The sequence below is a fragment of the Ranitomeya imitator genome, chromosome 2 (genome assembly GCF_032444005.1).
Source record: "Ranitomeya imitator isolate aRanImi1 chromosome 2, aRanImi1.pri, whole genome shotgun sequence".
NCBI classification, from domain to species: Eukaryota; Metazoa; Chordata; class Amphibia; order Anura; family Dendrobatidae; genus Ranitomeya; species Ranitomeya imitator.
Window position 1 is genome coordinate 717,817,093 of NC_091283.1, and position 6,000 is coordinate 717,823,092.

Here is a 6,000-nt window from a genome sequence, read left to right on the forward strand (position 1 = left end):
TGTACCAACCTCTTGTGCGGCACGGTATCAAACGCTTTGGAAAAATCGAGATATACCACGTCCAATGACTCACCGTGGTCCAGCCTATAGCTTACCTCTTCATAAAAACTGATTAGATTGGTTTGACAGGAGCGATTTCTCATAAACCCATGCTGATATGGAGTTAAACAGTTATTCTCATTGAGATAATCCAGAATAACATCCCTCAGAAACCCTTCAAATATTTTACCAACAATAGAGGTTAGACTTACTGGCCTATAATTTCCAGGTTCACTTTTACAGCCCTTTTTGAATATTGGCACCACATTTGCTATGCGCCAGTCCTGCGGAACAGACCCTGTCGCTATAGAGTCACTAAAAATAAGAAATAATGGTTTATCTATTACATTACTTAGTTCTCTTAGTACTCGTGGGTGTATGCCATCCGGACCCGGAGATTTATCTATTTTAATCTTATTTAGCCGGTTTCGCACCTCTTCTTGGGTTAGATTGGTGACCCTTAATATAGGGTTTTCATTGTTTCTTGGGATTTCACCTAGCATTTCATTTTCCACCGTGAATACCGTGGAGAAGAAGGTGTTTAATATGTTAGCTTTTTCCTCGTCATCTACAACCATTCTTTCCTCACTATTTTTTAAGGGGCCTACATTTTCAGTTTTTATTCTTTTACTATTGATATAGTTGAAGAACAGTTTGGGATTAGTTTTACTCTCCTTAGCAATGTGCTTCTCTGTTTCCTTTTTGGCAGCTTTAATTAATTTTTTAGATAAAGTATTTTTCTCCCTATAGTTTTTTAGAGCTTCAATGGTGCCATCCTGCTTTAGTAGTGCAAATGCTTTCTTTTTACTGTTAATTGCCTGTCTTACTTCTTTGTTTAGCCACATTGGGTTTTTCCTATTTCTAGTCCTTTTATTCCCACAAGGTATAAACCGCTTACACTGCCTATTTAGGATGTTCTTAAACATTTCCCATTTATTATCTGTATTCTTATTTCTGAGGATATTGTCCCAGTCTACCAGATTAAGGGCATCTCTAAGCTGGTCAAACTTTGCCTTCCTAAAGTTCAGTGTTTTTGTGACTCCCTGACAAGTCCCCCTAGTGAAAGACAGGTGAAACATGTAGATAATGATAGGTCACAAACAGGATAGAGGCTATTCATTCCACAGTGTATACCTGTATCCTCCATTAGGTCAATTAGGCCAATATTCATTTCGTATATAGATGCACCTTTTGCCTTATCACTAAAACAAAGGACATCACACAAAAGAACACAGGCCTGACCGCCTAATAGGTTTACACAGTCTTGTATCTGGTTTATCTCATCAATAGAGTCCTGGAAATATTCAGCACTCATAAATTCAATATAGCTCAGTGATTTCTATGATACATGCATTGTCCATGTTGTCTCCAACAGTTGCTATGAGCTACTGACACAAATCTGGAGTTAGAAGAGGACACATTTGAAACACATTAAGAGTTAGAGGTTGGAAGATGATAGGGACAACCACGACTTACATTTATTAAAGGGAGCCTGTCATTAGATTCATGCTGCCAAACCACGGCCAGCATGAATCAGAGCCCGGCTATGTGACTGCAGCCAGATATGTTTCACTTTGAAATGTTTCATGGAAAACACAGTTTGAAAAAACGTCCAAGGACTATAGAGAAAGTCCTGACTAAACCAGTGTAGTCTGTAGTCGCCCCAAATTAAGAGACCACCAAATCAAATCCCTGTCATGGGCAGCCCAATCTCCAGTCCTGAACCCCATTGAAAACCTCTGGAATGTAATCAAGAGGATGATGGATAGTCACAAGCCATCAAACAAAGAAGTTTTTTTGCGCCAGAAGCAGTGTGAAAGACTGGTGGAAAGCATGCCAAGATACATGAAAGCTGTGATAAAAAAATCATGGTTATTCCACAAAATATTGATTTCTGAACTCTTCCTGAGTTAAAACATTAGTATTGTTGTTTCTAAATGATTATGAACTTGTTTTCTTTGCATTATTTGAGGTCTGAAAGCACTGATTTTTTTATTTTGACCATTTCTCCTTTTCAGAAAAAAACCCAAAATGTATTGCTTGACATTCAGAGACATGTTGTCTGAAGTTTATAAAATAAAAGAAAAATTTACATTTTACTCAAAAATATATCTATAAAGAGAAAAATCAAACTGAACATTTTGCAGTGATCTCTTAATTTTTGCCAGAGCTGTATATTAGAAACCTGTCAATCAAAATAAGTGGGTCAGGTCTCTCCATATAGCTCCTGGCCAATATTTTAACTCCTTCACCCCCAGGTTGTTTTCACCATCCTGATCAGGTAAATTTTTTGAATTCTGACCAGTGCCACTTTATGAGGTAAAAACTCTCTAACGCATGTAAACCAGTGATTCTGACATAGTTCTTTTGTGACATATTGTACTTTATGATAGTGGTAAAATTTGTTCAATATGACTTGTGTTTATTTGTGAAAGTATTGGAAATTTGGTGAAAATTTGGAACATTTAGCAATTTTCAAACTTTTCATTTTTATGCAATTAAACCAGAGAGTTATGTCACACAAAATAGTTAAAAAATACAATTTCCCATATGACTACTTTACATCAGTACACTTTTTGAAACATAAATTTTTTTTTTCGAAGGTAGGTTAACTATTTATCAGCAAGTTCTCATTTTTCCAACAAAATTTACAAAACCATTTTTTTAGGGACTACATCACATTTGAAGAAACCTTGAAGGGCCTATGTGACAGAAAATACCCAAAAGTGGCACCATTTTGAAAATTGTATCCCTCAAACTGCTCAAAACCACATCTAATAAGTTTATTAACCCTTCAGGTGGTTCATATGAACTAAAGCAATATGGAAGGTAAAAAATTAAAATTTTGCTTTTACCAACAAAAATGTTAATTTAGCCCCAAATTAGCATTTTCACAATGTTAAAAGGAAATTGCAAAACAAATTAAAATTTGTTTTGCAATTTCTCTTGAGTACGCCGTTGCCCTATATATGGTTTCAAACTACTTTTTGGGCGCATGGCTGGGCTTGGAAGGGAAGTAGCATCATTTGAATTTTGGAGAGCAAAATTGTTCAGAAAAGATACCGGACGTCATGTTGCGTTTTCAGAGCCCCTGATGTGCTTAAACAGTGTATTCGCCCCCCCCCCCCCCCACAAGTGACCCAATTTTGTAAACTAGACACCTCAAGAAATTTATCTAGATGAAGTGAGCACTTTGAGCTCCCAGGTGCTTGACAAAGTTTTAGAGCGTTTATTTAATTTAATCGTATGAACATATATTTAAACATCATATAAGAATACATTAATGATAAACAGTGATTGAAAAGAACAAAGGAACAGAAATCAGAGTCGGATATGGAGCTTTTCTATGTATGCAATAACATTGTCATTTTCAGCATAGAATTCATTCTTGTCACCAGTATAAGATCTGAGGGGACATTCCTCGACAATGTGCTGAATTGTTTGATGGTCAGCTCCATAGTCACAGTCAGAAAAGTCAGATTTTCCCCACTTATGCATAAGGTCTGCACAGACACCAAAGTAACAATCTTGACGACCAAACAATCAAACTACATCTGGATCTCCTGGTCAATATATTTTACATCATATTTGATCATTTAGAGCGTTGAGCTGAGAAAATGAAAAATTCTTATTTTTCCCACAAAATTATTGTTTTAGCCCCAAATTTAGCTTTTTTCACAAGTGTTAGGCTAGGTTCACATTGCGTTAATGGGTGTCCGCTAGCGGGCTCCGTTACATGGCACAATTGTCGCAATTAGCGCTATGTAACAGATCCGTTAGCGCACCCATTGACTGCAATGTGCTAATGGATCTCTAAGCGCATCACTAGCGCATGCCATTTTTGGCATGCGCTAGCGATGTCCCATTAGTTTCGGACGGACCGCGGATGCTGCTTGCAGCGTCCGAGGTCCATTCCTCGCTAGCGCAGATCGGGTATCTGCGCTAGCGGGATTGCCAAATGCGATCCCTTTTTGGGACATTGCGTTAGCGCAATCCGCTAGCGAATGTGCTTAACGGATTGCCCTAACGCAATGTGAACCTAGCCTTAGGCTATGTGCACACGTTCAGGATTTCTCGCAGAAAATTCCTGAGAAAAACCTGAAATTTTCTGCAAGAAATCTGCATGCGTTTTTGCTGCGTTTTTTTCCGGACATTTCCCAATGCATTTTGTAGTGGGAAATCCGCAAAAAAACCTGCAAAATTAATGAACATGCTGCGTTTTTTACCACAATGCGTTTTTTTCGCGGAAAAAAACGCATCATGTGCACAAAACATGCAGAATTCATTCGAAATGATGGGATGCTTATTGTATGCTGTTTTTTTGCGGTTTTATAACGTTTTTATCGGGAAAAAAACGCAAAAAAACAGCAACGTGTGCACACAGCTAAGCCTTCACATTCAGCATGTTTTTTTCTAGAATTGTGTGTGCTAAAACAATCTCTCCCCTGGCTGGGGCACACAGATCACCTCACATTATGCACACGGCACTTGACACTTTTGATAACACCAAACACAGTCTCATTTTTAAGGTACCGTCACACTAAGCGATGCTGCAGCGATACCGACAACGATCCGGATCGCTGCAGCGTCACTGTTTGGTCGCTGGAGAGCTGTCACACAGACAGCTCTCCAGCGACCAACGATCCCGAGGTCCCCGGTAACCAGGGTAAACATCGGGTTACTAAGCGCAGGGCCGCGCTTAGTAACCCGATGTTTACCCTGGTTACCATCCTAAAAGTAAAAAAACAAACGCTACATACTTACCTACCGCTGTCTGTCCTCGGCGCTCTGCTTCTCTGGTCTGGCTGTGAGCGCTGGGCAGCCGGAAAGCAGAGCGGTGACGTCACCGCTCTGCTTTCCGGCCGCTGTGCTCACAGCCAGACCAGAGAAGCAGAGCGCCGAGGACAGACAGCGGTAGGTAAGTATGTAGCGGTTGTTTTTTTTACTTTAACGATGGTAACCAGGGTAAACATCGGGTTACTAAGCGCGGCCCTGCGCTTAGTAACCCGATGTTTACCCTGGTTACCAGCGAAGACATCGCTGAATCGGTGTCACACACGCCGATTCAGCGATGTCTGCGGGGAGTCCAGCGACGAAACAAAGTTCTGGACTTTCTTCCCTGACCAGCGATATCACAGAAGGGGCCTGATCGCTGCTGCCTGTCACACTGGACGATATCGCTAGCGAGGACGCTGCAACGTCACGGATCGCTAGCGATATCGTCTAGTGTGACGGTACCTTTAGTCACAAAAAATCCTTTTGTGGGAATTGACACATGGTCATGCTGGCCTCTGCATTTGTTTTGATGTGTCATGCGACCATAAGCGAACATGTAAAGTTCACAACAAACATTAGTATCTCTGTGTGACTGATTTTTTTTTCACTGAGATATAAAAACTCTCTCGAATGTTTTATTGTTTTCAATGTATGTATTATATATTATCGCATGTTAAGTGCAAAATTCTGCAAACTAATATCAGCAAATTTTTTTTTTAATTCGTTTTTTAATAACAAAAGGAATCATGTTACATACACATTTGTTTCCAAAGGTTTAGACATAATAACCAGTACTTTTGAACTATATATTGACAAGCATACAATAGAAAACTGTCTCAGTTATAGCAAGCACTCTTTGGAAGCTATAAAGTAAAAGTGTTAAGTTATTTGTAACATATAAAAATATGGATCTTAAATTGTACCTATCTCTACTCTAACTACTAATACGCCACATTACCTCGTGCCTGTCGCTCATGCGATGTCCCCACCTAGTACCAAAACCAATCATGTTATGTCTACAGAGTCAGATGGGAGGAATTCCATCTACCCCAGATTTTTTCACATTTTCCCGGACACCCCCTATTTTGGTATAGTGTGCGCTCATATGGAATGATCGAATTTACCAGGTCAATCCAAGTTCTCCAGGAGGGGCATGAACCCCCCATCCACCGCAGTGCCAATGCC